Genomic DNA, 19,635 nt, shown 5'->3' with positions numbered 1-19,635 from the left:
TCACGTGGACAGCTTGTTCGAGGGTTGCCGGATATAGTGGTGAGCCAGCATCCATGTGTCTCCTGCATACGAGGGAAGCAGCATCGGGATGCCATTCCCCACACAGCTTCGCGGCGGTCTACTTCACCGATGGAGCTAGTATCTACGGATCTATGTGGCCCTATGAGGAATGAGTCCCTGCGTGGGAGCTCGTACTTCATGCTGATCGTGGATGACTATAGCAGGATGACATGGGTCTATTTTTTGACACTAAAATCAGAAGCTTTCTCGCACTTCAAGGATTGGCTTCTCTTTGAGGAGAATCGATCAGGCCGGAAGTTGAAGACCTTGCGATCCGACAAGGGAGGTGAATTTGTGTCTAATGAATTTGCTCGGTTTTGTGCAGATAGAGGAATTCACCAGGAGTTTGCCAATACCAATACTCCTCAAGAAAATGGTATTCTAGAACGGAAGAACCGCAGTGTGATCGAGATGGCGCGCACCATGATGGAGCACCGACAGACCCCTCAGGTTCTGCGGGCCGAGGCTGTGGCTACTGCAGTCCACATCCTTAATTGATCCCCTACTTCGGCCGTGGAAGGGATGACTCCATTTGAGGCTTATTTTGGGACGAAGCCAGATGTTTCTTACTTTCGGGTCTTTGGGTGTGATGCCTATGTTCACATTCCCAAGACTCATCGTGACAAATTTGAAGCGGCTTCCCGAAAACAGGTATTTGTTGGCTATAGCTCTCAGTCCCAAGGCTACCGACTGTATGATCCCGTCAAGCGGGATGTATATACTAGCCGTGATGTGCGGTTTGTGGAGGTTCCGGCTTCTTCAATGGGTGAGGATCATCCCGTTCTTGGAGATCCAGGGGAGAGTTTGGCTCCTTCTACAGTTCCACTGGAGCCTGTGCCGTTTGATTATGATTCTGTTTCTGACACAGAGTCTACTGTTCCACCGGATCCTTCTGAGGAGTTACCACCGGTGGACATTCCAGAGTCTTCTACTGATGGAGAACGACGAGGGGAGGTTCGGCCTCCTCCTTGCTGGGCCCGTGACACACTCCGTGATTGAGGGATCGAGGGGGTTCCTGAGGAGTGGGGACCGCAGGATGATCCGCGGCGGCCACGGAGGCACCAGGCGCATTCTTCGGAGCTTGTTTGCTCCAATTATTGTTTGATGTCCCGAGTTATGCAGGATCGAGAGCCCACCTCCGTGAAGGAGGCTTTACAGTCCGCCCCATGGAAGAAAGCTATGGAAGCTGAGTTGGAGGCTATTGAGAGGAATGGCACTTGGTCACTTGTGCCACGCCCCCCGAAGAAGAAGGTGATTGGAGTCAAGTGGGTCTTCAAGACCAAATATCTCAGTGATGGTACTTTGGATAAGCACAAGGCTCGCCTTGTTGCTAAGGGTTTTGCCCAGTGCCCAGGGATTGACTGTCATGACACCTTTGCCCCTACAGCTCGTATGGCAACCATTAGAGCTGTTCTTGCTTTGGCTGGCCATAGGAGATGGCCTGTTTATCAGCTGGATGTGAAGTCAGCCTTCCTGAATGGTGATTTGAAGGAGGAGATCTACGTTGAGCAGCCTCCTGGCTTTGGTTCTTCAGATGGGAAAGTCTACAGGTTGAAGAAGGCCCTGTATGGTCTCAAGCAGGCCCCGCGAGCTTGGAACGAGAAGATTGATTCGTTCCTCCAGACTCAGTTGGGATATCGGAGGTCCAAGGCCGATCCGCAGCTGTATGTTCACACTTCCGAGGATGGTTGTGTGCTGTTTGTATTATATATTGATGATTTGATTGTCACAGGTGATGATGCACAGCAGGTCAAGGAGACAAAGTCAGCTTTACATCGGACGTTCGAGATGACGGATTTGGGGCTACTCCATTTCTTTTTAGGCCATGAGATTTATCAGTCTCAGAGGGGGATCTTTCTCTCCCAACAGAGATATGTACAGGAGCTCTTGGTGACTTTTGAGATGGAAGATTGTCGGGCCCTCTCTACTCCTATGGATCCGAACTGGAAGGCCACTTCCCATTCAGCTTCTCCTTTGGCGGATGCTTCCCGCTATCGACAGTTGATAGGGTCTTTGATTTGGCTTCTCAACACGAGGGTTGATCTATGTTTTGCTGTTGGGCTCTTGGCAGGGTTTATGAGTGAACCTCAGACGGTGCATTGGCAGACTGCTCAGAGGATACTTCGGTATCTAAGGGGGACGTCTGATTTGGGGATTCATTACCCCGCAGGGACAGATGGGTCAGATCTTGTACTTGCAGGTTGGAGCGACTCGGATTGGGCTGGTGACGTGGACCACAGACGGTCTACAACAGGTTACTGCTTTACTTTGGGTGCAGGTGTTATTTCATGGAGTAGCAAGAAGCAGCCCACGGTAGCCCTTTCGTCTATTGAGGCGGAGTATCGGGCCGCATCTTCCACCACATGCGAGGTTGTGTGGCTTCGGAGATTGTTGGAGGAGCTTGGGTGCCCCCAGACTCGTCCTACATTGCTGCGATGTGACAATGAGAGTTGCATTGCCTTGGCAAGGAATCCTGTTTTTCATGCCCGGACGAAGCACATTGAGATCCAGTACCACTTCATCCGAGAAAAGCTTCTAGATGAGACCATCACTGTGGAGTATTGCAAGACGGAGGATAATCTTGCGGATTTGTTTACGAAGGCGCTTCCTCAGGCTCTACTTCGGCAACATTCCTGATCCCTCAGGCTTCTGCCCTGTCCAGGCTCTGAGAGGGGGTGTTAGAGATCATAGCCTGTTTAGGCAGCTGCACAGTCAGCAGCAGCAGTCGGACCAGCAGCTGCAGTCGGACTGTGCAGTCTGATTGCCACGTGGCAGTCGACTGCCTGCAGCCGTTTTTACCAGGCTGCGCCCTATTTCTGGCGCCCCGTTCTAGGTGGTTTTTCGCCTATTTATTGTCGACGACTTCAGCAGTCTACCCATTCTTCTCTGTCGCAGATTACAGACCGGTGCCGTGCAGATTTCTGTCTCTGTTCACAGATTTCAGACAGCAGACAGTGCAGACTGCAGCAGACTTCGAGGTGGACAGCAGGTCGCATCGTCGAGGTGGAGACACGCAGTCCAGCGCACTGCACCCGTGTATATCTTTGTATTCAGCATTCTTTATATAGCAGATCTTCATTGTACACTGTCTCTTTCTCTCCCTTTTTCTCTCTGCGTTCTCTCTCTCTCAGTCCTACGCTTCCGCACCGCTGCACTCTGACAATAAGCCCTGTATCAGCTCGACAATAGCAGAGGCATTCCTAGCCTTCCATGAGCGGATAACCTCGTATGGAATAAGTGCGAGATCGGGTTGGGGTTTCAACCCTTGCACAAGATCCCTTAGGTTCTGGGAGTCAAGGATATGTCTCATCAAGTTCGACCAAGTAGTAAAGTTTGACCTGTTAAAACGAGTCTTATCATTGAAAGCATGCTTGGTAGAAGATGAGGTGGAAGCATGAGGTGTCGGGAAAGCGGGATAGGATGGAGATGGAGAGTAAGGTGGTGGTGGTGGTGGTGGTGGGTGTGTCTGATAGTAAGAATGAGGGGGAAAAGGTAGGTAGGTAGAAATAGGTTGGGAGTGTTCAGTGAGTGCCAATTGATGCAGAGGTACTAGAACATGAATGTTTCCATAAGGTGCCGATGGAGGCGGAGGCACTAGGAGCCGAAAGCCCTGTCCAAAGCTTGGCTGGGGCACAACAGTATGACCAAGAGGTCGACTAGGTAATGCTATAGAGGCAAGCTGTGGTACGAATTGATCTACACTCGGGAGAGATTAGGAGGGATACCTAGGCTGCAATGATCCCAAAAGTGTGTGAGAAGTAGGTGAAACACCACCCAATGGAGGAAAGGATGAGGTCCTAAAGCCGGTGCCTATGTTTCCATAATTCCTTGGTGCGGTGTGATGTGCAACATGAGGTGTTTGATAGGGGAATGTAAATGGTGTAAAAGGAAGTGGAGAAGCACTGAAAAATGTGGTGGGATGGGTGGGTTTTGAATTTGTGGTGTGAAAGATGGAGATGCATTTTGTTCATTTTTACCATTTAATGATTGAAAATGAAATGATGATGCACCATGCAATGTAGAAATAGGAACACCAAATTCATTCTGATTTTGAGAAGTAAACTAAAAAGAATGAAGGTTAGAAGAAGAGATAGCTGACTTTTTCTTATAATCCCCATGACATGTGTTAACATACAAGAATTGGTCCTCAAGAGAACCTTTTCCTAGTCAATTGATTGTACTCTATCTTCCTCATGATTTCTACTAGTATATTGCAAAGCAAAAGAGGTAAAAGACGAAGGAACAAAAGATGAATCTAAAGTACCTTGCATTGGAGTGGATGAAAGAATGGAATATACTTCGGATCTCTTTCTCCAACAGGGGGGTCCATCCCTGAGGAAGGTCTCGATGTCCTTGTAATATCATCTGATTTGTGCGCAACATCTGAAGAGAGAAATTCATGCATACCTTCATTGAGTAGCTTCTCTTGAAGGGCAATCCTTCGAATGAGCTCCTTAATCTTCTTTTGTCTAAAGTCCATGATTATAGGATATTCTTCAGTGGAAAGCTTGTATATCCTTTCTTCCGTGTTGTCAGAAGTGTCTTCCACCATGTCGAAACTTTGTGGAGAAAGCTGTTTTGCCCACTCTCTCCCGGTTCTTGGCATAGGTTGTTTTGGAGACTGAATTGGTTTTGATGTGTTCGAAGTCATTTGAACCTATTGTTGTTCTTACTTCTTGCGGAGAGCTTTTAGATCAAAGGCCTAGGTTTCTCAGAGAGTATCAGGCTCTGATACCATGTAAAGAAATACTCTGACACAAAAACACAAATAACAATTGTACGACAAAGTACAGACGGATAAAAGAACACAATTAGGGTTTGGAAAACTCAGAGACAATGAACACAGAAAATAACTGAAGTGATATAACTACTAAATATACAATGCTCATGTAGCAAACATACTATGTAGTGAACCTCGAACTCTTGTATCTCAAGGATCAGGGCAGGGATAATGAGCTGGAGAGTGTGTTGTACTTTGAACGGATCCCGAATTGCAGCAAGGCAGCCTCTGGATGTCGAACACCAGCAAAGGCAGCAGTGAGAAGTTGGATCTGATGTAGACGGTAGTGAGGAGAGAGAAAGACTAAAAACGCAGGCTGTGATGACATGGCAGGCTGTACGGCAGCAGGTTTGTGCAGGAACAGCATTCGCTTGGCTGGGATCAACTCCAAACTGTGTGAAGAGGGCTGGAAATCAAGTGCCAACTGATGTAGAAGGCAATGGACAGCTTCGGTTGAGATGTCTTGTGCGAATGGGGTGTGGGCAGCAAGCTGAAACACCTGAAATCTGCAAAAACGGGGTTATTTTTTGAATGGAGAGTAGCATACGTATTCATAGAAAGTTTGGGCCCTCCCAAGTGGGTTTGTGCTTATGGGACACAGAAACTCTCTAGGATCGCATTTCTTTTAAATAAACTAGGTTTCTTCATTAATTAATCAAGTTTTGGGGCTGCTTAAGTAAAACTAACGCATTTTTAGCTCAACAGTCTCTATATTGGTGCACACATTAGGTTGCAATTTGTTATTTGGAGCTAGTTTGCAGCTTAGCATAGGATGTCTCATGGAGAATGGTTTAGAGAAATGAAAAATCTAGAAATGCTTGGTTTTGTAAAAACATGTGACAATACTATGCATCCTATTGCTCATGTTGGGAGTGTCGCATTGTCTTGCAGGTTGGAAAAGTTAAGTGTTCGGTTGATGTGTTGCATGTGCCTAACGTCACAAAACTTGGTTTTTGTTGGGCAAATGGTTGAGCAGAACAACGTAAACAAATGCACGTTTTGAGTTTGTTATGACATTTGATTGTATTGATTTTTTGAAGAATTATGGGTGTGCTTTGCACCATAAACTCATCCCTTTGGCATGGTATTTACCATCCTGTCAAGTTTTGATCAGAAGTTCATCTTTGTAGTGATTGGCTGTGTAGGCTTCTTGGTTCTACATAGGATACTACAGTCCATGTGGACTTATGGGCAAAGTCATATGCTTGTTTCCTTTGAAAAATGAGACTTCTTAACATGCTTTTTGAAACTGGCCTTTGGTGGAAGGGTAGTGGAAACTTAAATTTATAAATACAATTAACTAAACATGGAAATCAACAAACAGATACTTATAGACACAAAGCTAGATTGCTTTCATAATTGATTGATGAAACATGTTGGCTTTGTTAGCAAACATGTGTCATGTACAAATACAATCCTCTCTTGCCTATGAGCCTTAGTTTGGATCAGATGAGGACATTAGGAGCTCTAACATTGTCATCGTTTGTCATTTTATGTGTTTTATGCACTTTAGATTGAGGGTACATTGGTGCATTTCATTTTTGGCATAGTGATCATTTTGGCTAATTAGGTGGGTTGACTTGGGCACCCACATTTTGGGCTTGGCCAGTTTGTATGTTGATTGTGGCCTCAGTTTGCCCATCTATAGGCAGCGTCATGTGTGTCCCTCTCACTCCACTCACTCGTCCATCCATCATTCAGTCAGCCCTCCTTGTTCTTCCCTCATCCCCCCTGCTTTTGTCTTGCACCCACACTGTTGCTCAATGCTGTGTGTTGAGGCTGACCATGGCAGCCTTGTATCACTCAGTCATTGGTCAGTTTGTTTCTTCTCACTCTTGCATTTCATTCAATCTACTTCTCTATTTGGTCATCTTCTATATGTGAACCTATTTCTAATGACAAGCTCTCCAATCAAAAGCCTAGGTTTCTTTAGCAGGTACTTAGCTTTGTTACCACCTAAAGAAATACTCGTCAACAGATAACTAACACAATCGTATGACAAGGCACATACTGATAAAGAACATTGTTAGGATTAGGGTAACTTAGAGACCATGAATGTTGAAGAAGATAATGAATGAATATATGTATGATGCACAATGCAACAAACACACTATGCAAAGGTGAAATATTGATCCCCGAACTCCCATGTATCTAGGACCAGGGCAGAGAGTATGAGTCGGAGAGTGTTGTACTTTGATGGATCCTGAATCGCAGCAAACAGCCTTTGGAGATCACAGGCAGCAGCAAGTGTAGCTCTGGAATGGTTGGATTAGTATTTGATGGATCAGTTGGGAGCAGAATCAGTAAAACACAGGTCAGATGATGATGTGGCAGCAGGATGATAGGGTACATGAGCAAAACACAGGTACAGCTGCTGATGTGGCACTCCTGGTGGCAGTCTGGAGCAGCAAACACAGATAAATCTGCCACATGGTAGCCAGCGACAGGCTGGAAAGTCTCGACAGCAGCAGCATATATTCATACAGCAGTAAACACAAGCTTGACAGTAACAGATAGCAGTTGCCAACAATTTGGGAGAGCTGGACAGCAGGTGCAACAATATACAGCAGTGGACAGCAACTTGAATTGAGATATTCTCTGTGCAGGGTGTGGGAAGTAGAGTTTAGGCACCAACAATCTGCAAAAACGAGATTAATGCTGAGTGGTGGGCAGCCTGTCTATTTATAGATGGATAGGTCCTTCCAAATTAGGGTTTGGTCTATGGGACATAGACAATCTCTAGGATTGTATTTCTTTTGATAAAGTTTGATAATTTTGACTTTTGGGGTTGTTAGTAAGAGCAAATTAAGTTTAGAATGCATTTTTAGCTCAACAATGATGATCACCATTGCAATGCATTCCCCCTCAAGAAGGTGATTGCCTTTTGAATCTTGGATGAGTTGTTGAAGTTCCCTCCTAAATAGGCCGCATGAAATTGTTGAATGAAGATTAAAGCCTTTGATCTATCTTGCATACGAGTAAAAACTTTGAAACTTCATTCGTGATCTTCAACTTTCCCTTTTGATGCCAAGTTATCATAAATAAGTGGCTGCAAGAAAGGTGCATTGGCTGCATTTCTCTCATAACCAATAGGATATCATCCGACCAAGAGAGGCAAGTTCACCTCTCACGTGCTTGATCTTCGTGATGTGCTCCTTTTTCTCAAGGGAAATCTTGTGGGCAAACGTCTTGTGTTGATACAAAGATGCAAGCTTCTTCCATACTTCTGTTGCAATCTTCAACTTGCGAACATGTACAAGGACAGAATCTTGCAAACTCGTAAAGAGAAAGGATCGGCTTGAGAGTTGAGATGATCCCACAAGGTGGCTCGGTCCATAGAAGTCTCATTTGTTGGATTCTCCTTAGGACGAGGGATGGAATTTGAAACAAGAGTCCAAAGATTGAAGGTGTCGAGTATGCACTCCACCTTACATGACCACAATGAATAGTTCAAACCATTGAGTTTGTCTTCTTTGGGTAGCGAAGGTAAGATAGGCTCCTGCTCTGAGGGTATCAAGGACGGTATCTTCACTTTGGAGGAGCCTTTTGTAGTAGATGAATAGAAGGGGGGGGGGTGTGAACGGGGGACTCCTCATTGACTATAACCATGATAATCGCATCTCCGCTCAGAAGAGTGTTTGGAAAGAAGCTCCTTCTCTGAGTCATCAAAGCTCGTGAATTGGTAAGAAATTTTTGATCTTGCAATCACCCAAAAAGCTGTGTTTATCAAAGGAAGGCCATCACCTGTTGCCAAAAGGGGTCGCTTGCACTGCGAGGTTGTTACTTGTATTAGGAAGCTGTTGTCGTGAAAACACAAATTTGCGTTTGCGGCAAAACACAAAAAGTTGGAGTTGCCTAATGACTAGACAAGGTTGCTTGGTCCTGGATGATGTCACTTGGTCTTTGGAAGGATCGATTGGGCTTTGGATCACCTGTATGGGCTGTAGACGCGGTAAATCTAGGCTGAAAATTTGTGGACCTTCTTGTTGTTGCATATATATGTCCTCATGTAGATCACCATGTAAGAAAGTAGTGTCTACATCCTATCTGTACAAGTTCCATATCCTCACATGCAACCAAGTCCAATATGGTTCTCAAAGTAGTCATCTTGACTATAGGAGAAAAGATCTCGTCGAAGTCAATCCTATGTTCTTGCTTGTACCCTTTGCAACAAGTCGTGCTTTGTACTTTGGCGAGGAACCAGAAGTGATCTTCATATTGTAAACCTGTTTGCGTGGTAGGTCTTTCTGTCCCTTGGGCAAATACCCTAAATCCAAAGTGCCATTATTCTTTAGAGATTCCATATCTGATAGCATATCTTTATGCCATTTCTTGCTGTCCTCTCTGTCCATTGCTTCCTTGAAGCATGATGGTTTACCACAATCCGTCAACATGACATAATCAACAACATAATTTGCACCAGGAACAAACCTATCTGGCTGGTTTGTATTTTTGGTAGATCTATGGATCCAATGATCAATGTTTGTTGGCTATTCAGCCTGCAAATCTATATTAACAGCTTGTTGTTCAAATGGTTCGGTATGCTGTCCTTCCTATTCTGGTTGTTCTAATGGCACATATTCTTGCTGAAATTGTGGTATATCATGGGCAACTTCTTGTTGACCAATTTCAGCATCATTCCATGCATTTATAGGGTCGTTTGCAGCAGGTGTTTGCTATTGTACAGTGGGTACTCATGTATCTCTTCTCGGAACACAACCCTTTTGACTTTCTCAGTCTTTTCGAGCTGTTTATGCTTGTGATCTTCGCTGAAGATAATGTCATTGCTTTGTACAATTTTCCTTTTCTCGAGGTTCCATAATCTATATCCCATTTTACCCTCCTCGTCGCATCCTAGGAAAATGCATATAAGACTTTGGTTCCAATTTGTTGCGTTGTTCCTTGTGTATGTGCACAAATGCCTTATAGCCAAATGCTCTGAAGTGTGCATACAAAGGTGGCTTGCCCGACCACACTCCTTGAGGGACTCCCCCCACAAAACCACCCAAAGGCCTGTTCGGTGACCGATTCATCAAGTATACAGTTGTCATAACAACCACTACCCAAAATCCATGGGATAATGCAACATGGTATAGACCCTCTCTAAATAGTCCTATTTATATGCTTTGCAACATCGTTTTAGGGTGGATTATAAGGGGCAATGAGCTTCCTCTTTATCCCTTTGGTGACACAGAAGGCTTGAAAGACACATGTGAATGTACCAACTGTAAGGGTGAAGATTTTAACGAAAGAGATCTTTTATGTGATGCTTACCGAATATACAATGATCAAAATTAGCTTATCTCAAACACAATAAATAATCCAAACGTGAAAGTACTTTTAATTTAGTTTGACTCATTTGTCCCCACCGGGTATGCCACAAAGACATACTTGGCTGCTCGGTTATGGCGATAACATGGTCAGACATACTAGATACATGTAATGGATACAGAGTGTCACTCTTAGAGCCCTTACATATCTTCCATTTGCTATCCCTAAAAGTGGTGTGATAGCCTTCATAGCTACCTTGTGCTTATCGAGCTCTTCTTGAGCTGGGATACATGCCTCACATTATGCAAGGTGAACACTGAAAGATGGTGAGATGCGAACTACACATTGCCGATCCTTGCAATGTCACATGCATAGTTTTTCCTCAAGTGGACAACACCATGTCTACCACCATTGTAGTTAGAAAATCACTCATAGTGTGGTGTCACATGGAATGAAGCACGTGAATTAAGAATCCAAGTGTACATGTCATTATCAAAATCCGCAATCAAAGATTGTGCACTAAAGGAAGAAGCAAAGAGTACATCATTGCCACTGTCACTCTCGTGACTGACTACATGGACTTTCTCTATCTTTACATTGCTCTTCTTTTCATGTTGATTGTTCTTTTTTTGGTCTTTGATATCATTAATGCTTTTTCCCTTGTCTTTTTTTTTTCTTCCACTTAAAAGCAATCCTGCTTGAAGTGCCCTTTCTTGCCACAATGATGGCACTCTACATTTTTTCCATGAGACTTGCTACGTGCTTTTTTCTCAGACTTGCCCTTGTGTTGGCCCTTGGGATCTACCTCTACTATGCAGTGCATTGGAAGACTTGCTTGCTGAATTATTTTGCCTATTTAGCTCTTCCATAAGTAAAGAGCTCTCCACATCTGAATATAACAACACGGCATTGGAGTTACTCATTGCTATCCTAAAAGTGTTCCAACTTTTAGGCAAAGTGCATAGCAAAAATATTGCCTTGAACTCTTCATCAATGTTGAACTCCAAAGCAATCAGCTGGCTGAAAATAGAGTTAAACTCATTCAAATGTACAGACATAGTTGTACCTTCCTTCATGTGAAGGTCCATCAATTTCTTCAACCAATAAACCTTACTTGCTGTACTTTTCTGAGTATATAACTCAAGTCTTTGCTATATATCATAAGCAGATTTCAATTTCTCACTATTAAATAGTAGAGTGTTTGAATTGAAAGCTCTATGGTAGTGTGTGCAAGCTCATCTAACTCATCCCACTCATCTTGATCTATGGTTGGTGGTTTTACCCGTTTTGTCTTTATGGGCTTCATTTGCTTCTTCTGCACCAAGACATTATAGCATTGTTTTTGGCATATAGCAAAGTTGTGTGCACCCTCAAGCTTCTTATCACTGTTGCCAGCCATGATTCACAGCCCAAAAATGACTCAAAAGGCAACAAATGTAAGCTAAACTGTCACACAAATAACCGCAGTACAAAATAAGTACTAGCCAGCAAAGAAAAACCAAGTAATTGTAAAAAATTCAGATCTTTAAGTCAATTTTCAAAGTCTCAAAATTTGTGCCACATCACACCATGAGTAATTGCAGCTGTGCCACAGGCTAATACATCAAATTGCATGAGAAAGCCTAATATTTAGTTTCAATTTCCATTCCAAATGCATCCATGGGCACAAATTTGACCCACATGGTCAAAAGCCCCAAAATTGCTTTGCTCAAATTGCTCAATTTGCATGAGACATAACTCCTTAGTAGATTCAACAATCCAATTTTTCCAAAATGTCACAAATTTTGTAAAAGCCCCAATTTTTGAGACCCAAATGTGTGCAAATTTCACAAATTTTACTTAGTTGAGTAAAATCGCAGAGCATATTGACGGAGCCTGAGTGAGCTGAGAGTTAACGGGACGGATAACACACACAGAGAGTAGAGAGCAGTTGAAAGGAGAGTGAGTACGACACCTTTGATATTTGGTACAATGACTAGTGTACCTCTTTAGGTTTTAGATAGATATATATGAAAGTACAAACGTGCTAAGGGTGTGTTTACACCCATGCACATATAAAAGCCATGATGGCCCTTTATTTCCAACAACCTCCCACCTAAAGGCAATGTGCCTTAAGAGGAGAAAATAATTAGCTAAGTCTAGGTATGTACAAAGTTGAAATACATATATCTATCCAACTCCCATCAACTGTCGGCAATGAGCAAACCGCTTTGCTGGAAGATCGTTCGTGAGAAGGTCTACAGGATTATCATTTGTATGCACTTTGACAAGCTCAATGCTCTTGCTGTCAAGTACATCTCTAATGAAGTGATACTTTACCTGTATGTGCTTCGTCTTTGCATGAAAGACGGAATTCTGTGCTAGCATGATAGCCCTTTGACTATCACAATGGAGAACATGTAACTCTGTAATGCCAAGCTCTCCCACTAGACATGAAAGCCATAAAGCCTCCTTGCATGCGTCAGTGGCAGCCACATACTCTGCCTCTGTAGTAGACAATGCAACACACTTTTGTAGTCTGGAGATCTAAGAGACTGCTTCTTCTGTGAAGGTAAACACATATCCAGAAGTGGACTTTCTGCAGTCCGTATGACTAGCATAGTTTGCATCCGTAAAGCCAATGATAGATGCCTTTTGCTTTCCAAAGCAGATGCACAAATCCTTTGTGCCTTTGAGGTATCTCATAATACCTTTCACTGCTTCCCAATGCTTTTTACCAGGGTTTGCCATGTATCTACTAACCACTCCCTCTGCAAAGGCAATGTCAGGATGTGTAGCAACCATAGCATAATCAAATTGCCAACAACTGAAGCATATGGTATCTTGGCATTTCAGCCTTCTCATCATCAGATGTAGGGCTGTCCTCTGCATTGAGTTTCACATATGGAGGCAATGGAACCCCAATTGTTTTCTCCCCTTCCATATTGAAACATTGCAAAACCTTGGAGATATACTCTTGTTGAGATAGATAGAGTAATCCTTTTGACCTATCTCTGATTATTCGCATGCCAAGAATGTGATTTGCATCACCAAGATCCTTCATGTCAAAGCTGCCATGAAGACTTTGCTTCAGTGAGTCCAAGGCATGAGTATCCTTGTGAGCAATCCAACATGTCATCAATATACAGAACCAAGATAATGAGGCTGCCATCTGCTGCCTTCTTGGTGTACAAGCAGTGATCCACTTGACTTCTATGAAAACCTTGAGACTGCATAAATGTATCAAACTTATGATACCATTCTCTTGGTGCTTGTTTCAGCCCATACAAACTCCTTTTGAGTTTGTATACCATCTTCTCTTTCCCTTTTGCCACAAACCCTTCAGGTTGCTGCATATTTATGTTCTCATGTAGATCACCATGTAAGAATGCACTCTTTACATCCATCTGTATGAGCCCCATATCTTCAGTTGCAACCAAACCCAAAATGGTTTTCAATGTAGTCATCTTGACTACAGGAGAGAAGATCTCATCAAAGTCAACTCCATGTTCTTGCTTGTACCCCTTGCAACCAATCTTACTTTGTACTTTGGCAAGGAACCAGAAGTGACCTTCATCTTGTAAACCCATTTGCATGGAAGTGTTTTTTGCTTTTTAGGCAATTGCACCAAGTCCCAAGTGCCATTTTTCTCAAGAGATTCTATCTATGACAACATGGCTTTATACCATTTCTTGCTGTCCTGTTTGTCCATTGCTTCCTGGAAGCAAGTTGGTTCACTAGTCTATCAACATGACATAATCAGCCACATTGTTTGCACTAGGAACGAATCTGTCTAGTAGCCCTAGACGATCTACTAACCAAATGATCATTGTTTGTTATTTGTTGAGCTTGCAAATTTCCATGTTCAGTTTGCTGTCCCAGCATTTCAGCCTGCAAATCAGCATTAACAGCTTGCTATTTTGGTTGTTCCCGCACATCTAGTGGCTCATCATTATGGGCAATGGTTGGCTGATTATTTCCAGCATTATTTTCTGCATTTGTAGGTTCATTTACAGCAGGTATTTGCTGCTGTACAATGGGCATATTTTGCTGTCCAAAAGGTATTTCTTCCCGGAATACAATCCTACGGACTTCCTTTGTTCTTTTTGGTTGTTTGTGCATGCGATCTTCCTGGAAGATAACATCATTGCTGCGTACTACTTTTCTTTTCTCGGGTTCCCATAATCCATATCCCATTTCACCTTTATCAGCATATCCTAGGAAAATACATTTTCAGGACTCTAGCTCAAGTTTGTTGCATTCTTCCATGTGTATGTGCACAGATACTTCGTAGCCAAACACTTTCAAGTGTGCATATGAAGGTGGCTTGCTCGACTACACTTCTTGGGGGCCCAAATAGCAAAAGTCCCAAATTGCACGAGGTCCAATGTGCATCAATGTCGAGAAATTGGATAAATTTCAGCCCAATTCTTGCATGTACATGAAAAGCCCCAAATGTCAGAGGCAAAATGTCACAAATTCTTGCAATTTTCGAGACAAATATCACTGTTGTGTCTTGCTTGCATCAAATCTGGACAAATCCCCAAATTGTCACAAATCTGCCCAAAATTCTGAACTGTGCTTAGACGCACGAACGCCCGTCAAATGAAAGGGGGTAAAAGAGTACTTAAAAGAAAAAAACCTGATTTTTAGGAAAAAAAATGACGGGGAGGGGGGTTTGTTGGCCCGTCGCGTGACGGCTGTCACACTTGCTGGCGCCTGGTGTCCCATCGTCACGCACATACTTGGTCCGCCTCCGCCTGCCCGCTTCGTCGCTTCCGCACTGGCGTTGGTCACTAGCGTGGTCGCTCGTTGACTGCGACTCTGACTGCCGCCCTTTGAGTTGTCAGCATGCCTAGTCGTTGCGTAACTTGCAGGTCATGCCTGTAGACATTCATCAATGTGATGCCTTGTGCAGCGTGCCACACGTTTTTTGCAGCTCGTTGCACCTTCGACTCTGCCGTCTGACTCTTGCATGACTGCGGGAGCATTCAACACCTGAGCTCCAGCTCGTCTATCTCTCAGCTTGACAATTGCTATTGACTTTGGAAAATATGCACAACCTGTGAGCTCTAATACCAGTTTGACGGAGCTTGACTGAGCTGAGAGAGAATGCGACGGATAGCACATAGAAAGTAGAGAACAGCTGAAAGGAGAGTGAGCACGACACCTTTGATATTTGGTACAATGACTAGTGTACTTCTTTAGGTTTTAGATAGATATATATGAAAGTACAAATGTGCTAAGGGTGTGTTCACACGTGTGCACATATAAAAGATGGCCCTTTATTCCCAACACATACATCAGAAGCTCCAAATTTCAGGAGTAAATGTATGCACAATCTTTGAGATTTGTCAATGTGTGCTTATCCACACGCTACAGCCTGCAAATTTTACCCTTTTGAAAAAGACGTGATTTTTGTCAAGAAAAAAACAAGTGAATTGTTGACTACTGCACGTGACCAGTGCCTGACTTGTGTTGACCTGGAATTGTCACCGAAGGTGTCACGTGATTGCTGCTGTGACCTGCATTGACTTGCGATGGATTGTGACCTGTGACCTAAGATTGATTGTGACTCGTGACATGCAACTTTGGCCTGGTTTGCGTGACCTGCAAACTGCTCTTGGTGACTTGTGTGACTTGCGGCCTGAACAGAATTGAAGGCGACTTGCTGTTCTCTTCGTGTGGGATGAGCCGACACAACTCAAACGGACTCCAACGGGAAGTGTGCTCGTGATAACCGACGCTTTGATACCAGTTTGAAGTACTCGATGCACAGTGGAGATGCAATGGTTAGGGATGGTGATGGCAGAGAGAGAGCAGTAGAGAGTAGAGAGTGGGTGAGATGCATGATGTGTGGGTATAAAAAAGGAGTTGTACCTCTTTTTGGTTTTTTGAGATGGATATATGTAAAGTACAAGTACTAAGGGTGCGTGACCTGCAAACTGCTCTTGGTGACTTGTGTGACTTGCGGCCTGAACAGAATTGAAGGCGACTTGCTGTTCTCTTCGTGTGGGATGAGCCGACACAACTCAAACGGACTCCAACGGGAAGTGTGCTTGTGATAACCGACGCTTTGATACCAGTTTGAAGTACTCGATGCACAGTGGAGATGCAATGGTTAGGGATGGTGATGGCAGAGAGAGAGCAGTAGAGAGTAGAGAGTAGAGAGTGAGTGAGATGCATGATGTGTGGGTATAAAAAAGGAGTTGTACCTCTTTTTGGTTTTTTGAGATGGATATATGTAAAGTACAAGTACTAAGGGTGCGTTCACACTTGTGCACATATAAAAGGCACGGTGGCCCTTTATTCCCAACAACACAGATTCTCTCTAGAACCACCCCCATTTGAATCTTTAGCTCAACATCTCATACGACATTTGAAGCTTCTCCCATACCACTGAAGCTGTTCTATTGGAGGTGGCTGGTAGTAGAACCTCTTTAGAAATACATTGGAGAAGAGGCGATGATGCATGGGCATCATTAGTATCCCATGTAAGCTCAGCTTCCTCGTAGTTTTCTTGGTCCCAAGCATCTGGAAGAGGAGTGGGAGGCCAAGGCCGCTCAATAGCTCCAAAAATCATGTACCACAATTGCTTTTGCCCAAACAATGCATTCATAACAGGACCCCATGTCAAGTGATCAGGGCCATGAAGTTTATCATCAGTAGAAGAGCAGGGAGGAGCGATCTAGGGAGAGAGTACAGCCAAACACAACACAGTCTGCATGGATGTGGAGTTCACACGCAGTGTAAAGAGGAGCTGATCAGGAAACGACTGCAAAATTTGAGATAATTAGAGGGACAACAGTTGGAAAACGCTATCAGAAGACTTGTGGCCCAGCTGCACAAGCATTAAATGCAGAAAATGCAGACAGATAAGGCATAAAATAATGCCAACAAAATAACAGGTTTACCAGCGAAGTATGTAGTCGGCCAGCAATAAATGGCTCAAATCATCAAAATGATTAAAATAGTAGATATTTGAAATAGACTACAATTCCCAGCCCACAAATGCACATACCTAGACTCACTCATGAGCTGACTAAACTGCTAAACACAGACAGTAGTCAGCTGCTGACCAGGAGCTTGATGATTAGATGCTTGCTGGCAGCCTCCAGGAGCCTCCAATTGAGCAGTTGTCTACAACTTTTGATGCTAGAAATGCTGTTGCTTGGTTCAAATGGGTTTCTTGCTGGCTGCCACTGGTCCAAACCAACCCCTGACTGGCTGGAATTGAAAACTAATCATCCTGTTGTCCCTGCGCATTGATTGGTGTGTGCTGATCTACATTTAATAGCTAATCCCATTGGAACTTGAAATTGGTTTAAACTTTCATTTGGTCTTAGTCTACCTTAGTCTAACACTAGAAGTTTGATTTTTGCCTAGGTCACATGATATCACAAGTCATTCCTGACCCATTTAATGCTCTAGGCCAAAATTGACTCGAGGCACCCGCAAGAACCTGTTCAGCATAACTTAATGCAACCTTTGCCATTGTCCCCCATTGTAAAATTAGGGTCTTGGACCTATCATGCTGCCTTAATTGACTTGCACTTCACATGTGCATCTCACATGTGCACATTTTAATAATGTTATCATAATGCCAGAGCTAAGCATTAAAAATACACATCCAAGTAATACCTATTACAATGGAAGGACTAAAAGATGGAAAGCAACAAGAGCCCATAACTAGATACAAATTCTACAATTTAGTGAAACCAGATCAATACCTTATAGACTTTTGTAGATGTCATTAGAACCTTCGAGGTGAATCTGGATAAGGTGTTTAGTTTTAAGAATTTGTTTCTCAGCTATTATTATGAGTCTTCTGTTGCACACAAAGATGAGGGAATTTCACAGTTGTATCACTTGGTTGAGGTTCATGGTCTTGAAATTGGAGACATGATCATGCCAACAAGCATAATTCTAGCTCTTTTGAAGTGTAGGGTTGCAGTGCATATGGCACTATATTGCCTTACTCAACTGAGACAAAAACAGGAGTGACTGCATTCAATCACTGCAAGGAGCATAATTCCAAGGTAACGAAGCACATGATTCTTCATTTCCATTTGAGCTTTATGTTCTTGGTTTCCTTGTTATTATCAACTTAATTTTTGTCATTAATTACTGTGTTGGACACTGATAATAAGCTTCAATCTGGCTTCCTCATCCAATTTGGACTCTCTTGAAGGAGGTTGACAGACAAATCCATGGAAAGGCTGCATTCAATCACTGCATTGAGTGTAATTGTGGGTAGCTTTCTGTTTTAACAAAGCTTTGTTACTTTTCTTATTAGCTGTGGCATAACAGTAAACACAGAATACTTGAGCTGTGAGAAATATGTGACCTGCTTTCTGTTTCAGATTGGCTTTTATCACTAACTTTTTGACTGAAATACTCATAATAGCATGGTATCTGCCTTACTTTGGTGAGATACTCAAGACTCCTAAAAGAAATGGATTAAGACATGGTGCAGGTTCTACCAGAGACAGTATACTGTTGGCCACCTTTCAGCCCAAAAAACCTACTACTTACCTGGGAGATGTAGCATAGAGCAGCACTGCAGAATCAACTCGAACAACTGGTGGTCAAACTACTCTTTTGAACAATGCATGTACTGCTTCAAGAGATTCCAAGATTAGTGGAAGGTCTATTGGGGACACATGCTTTGTATCAGCAATTTCACTCCCAATAATGTTAGAGCTCTCATTCATCCTTAGTTTGTGAAATGGCAAGGCATTTTAGTTGAAACCAAATAATACAAGCAACCTGTTGTCCCTGTTTCATTTTGGGCTTTTGCTCTGTACCTATCATTACGTTCTGGTTTCCAAAAGGCACTAATAGGTGGTGGTTTGTATTCGCAGGTTGGATATCAGGAAGTTCATAAAGACTTACAATATATGTCCAAGTACAAAGGACCAGGCTTGTAATTTGAGAGCTCTTATTCAGTGTTACTCTTAAAAAATTAAATACTTTGAAGTTTTGCTTGTTTCTTGATTGACTACTAGTTTTATATATATATATATATATATATGCAACTTGCATTTTCTTGCCGTGAATCATACCTTTCGATTCAGATAGATCATGTCCCCTAGAACAAATTATTTGTTTTTGCTACCTAGACAATGCTAGCAGTAATTTTTAGCAAGCATTGTGAAATCCTGTTTGTCAGCACACCAGAAGGCCTCAGAAACTATTTCTCATCATTTCATGCGCAATTCACTCAGTTTGAGTATACCAGAAGCAAGATAAAATGAGTTAGTGAGCTTCTTGATTTTGAACAAGAGGGAGCTTGGAATCACATAAGCCCTTTGAGATGTTTGTACCTATCGAGATTATAGAATATACCAACTGAATAAATAAATAATAAAGTTAAGTAATTGAGCAACATCAAATTGGAATACACTAGATCTTGCACTAGCCACATTTGTGCACAGCAGTGTTGTGCTTTGCACATCATTGGCTCCTCGCAGTTTATTCAAAAATCATAAATAAGCATATAAAGTTGAACCATTGAGTTGCCTTAGGGTCATGATATCCATTCA

At 43.0% G+C, this 19,635-nt stretch overlaps 1 protein-coding gene across 2 annotated transcripts in view; it reads left to right on the top strand.

Moving 5' to 3' along the window:
- LOC148014906 (protein FLX-like 2) overlaps window positions 1–19,383 on the top strand; it is a 37,940-nt gene extending 18,557 nt beyond the window's left edge. Inside the window, exons 7-9 of one of the 2 annotated variants that reach the window (XR_015688304.1) lie at window positions 18,037–18,129; window positions 18,567–18,786; window positions 18,955–19,361. The gene's annotated coding sequence lies outside the window, so the exon portion shown is untranslated. Of the gene's footprint in view, window positions 1–18,036; window positions 18,787–18,954 lie in introns of both variants that reach the window. The other variant, XR_015688303.1, reaches the window with a different exon arrangement.
- The last annotated feature ends 252 nt before the right edge of the window (window positions 19,384–19,635 follow it).

The sequence above is a fragment of the Lygodium microphyllum genome, chromosome 24 (assembly GCF_053477565.2).
Source record: "Lygodium microphyllum isolate KBCC chromosome 24, Lygodium_microphyllum_v1.1.10, whole genome shotgun sequence".
Taxonomy (NCBI): domain Eukaryota; kingdom Viridiplantae; phylum Streptophyta; class Polypodiopsida; order Schizaeales; family Lygodiaceae; genus Lygodium; species Lygodium microphyllum.
Note: the sequence above shows the minus strand (reverse complement) of the source record. Positions and strands in the feature narration are given on the sequence as shown.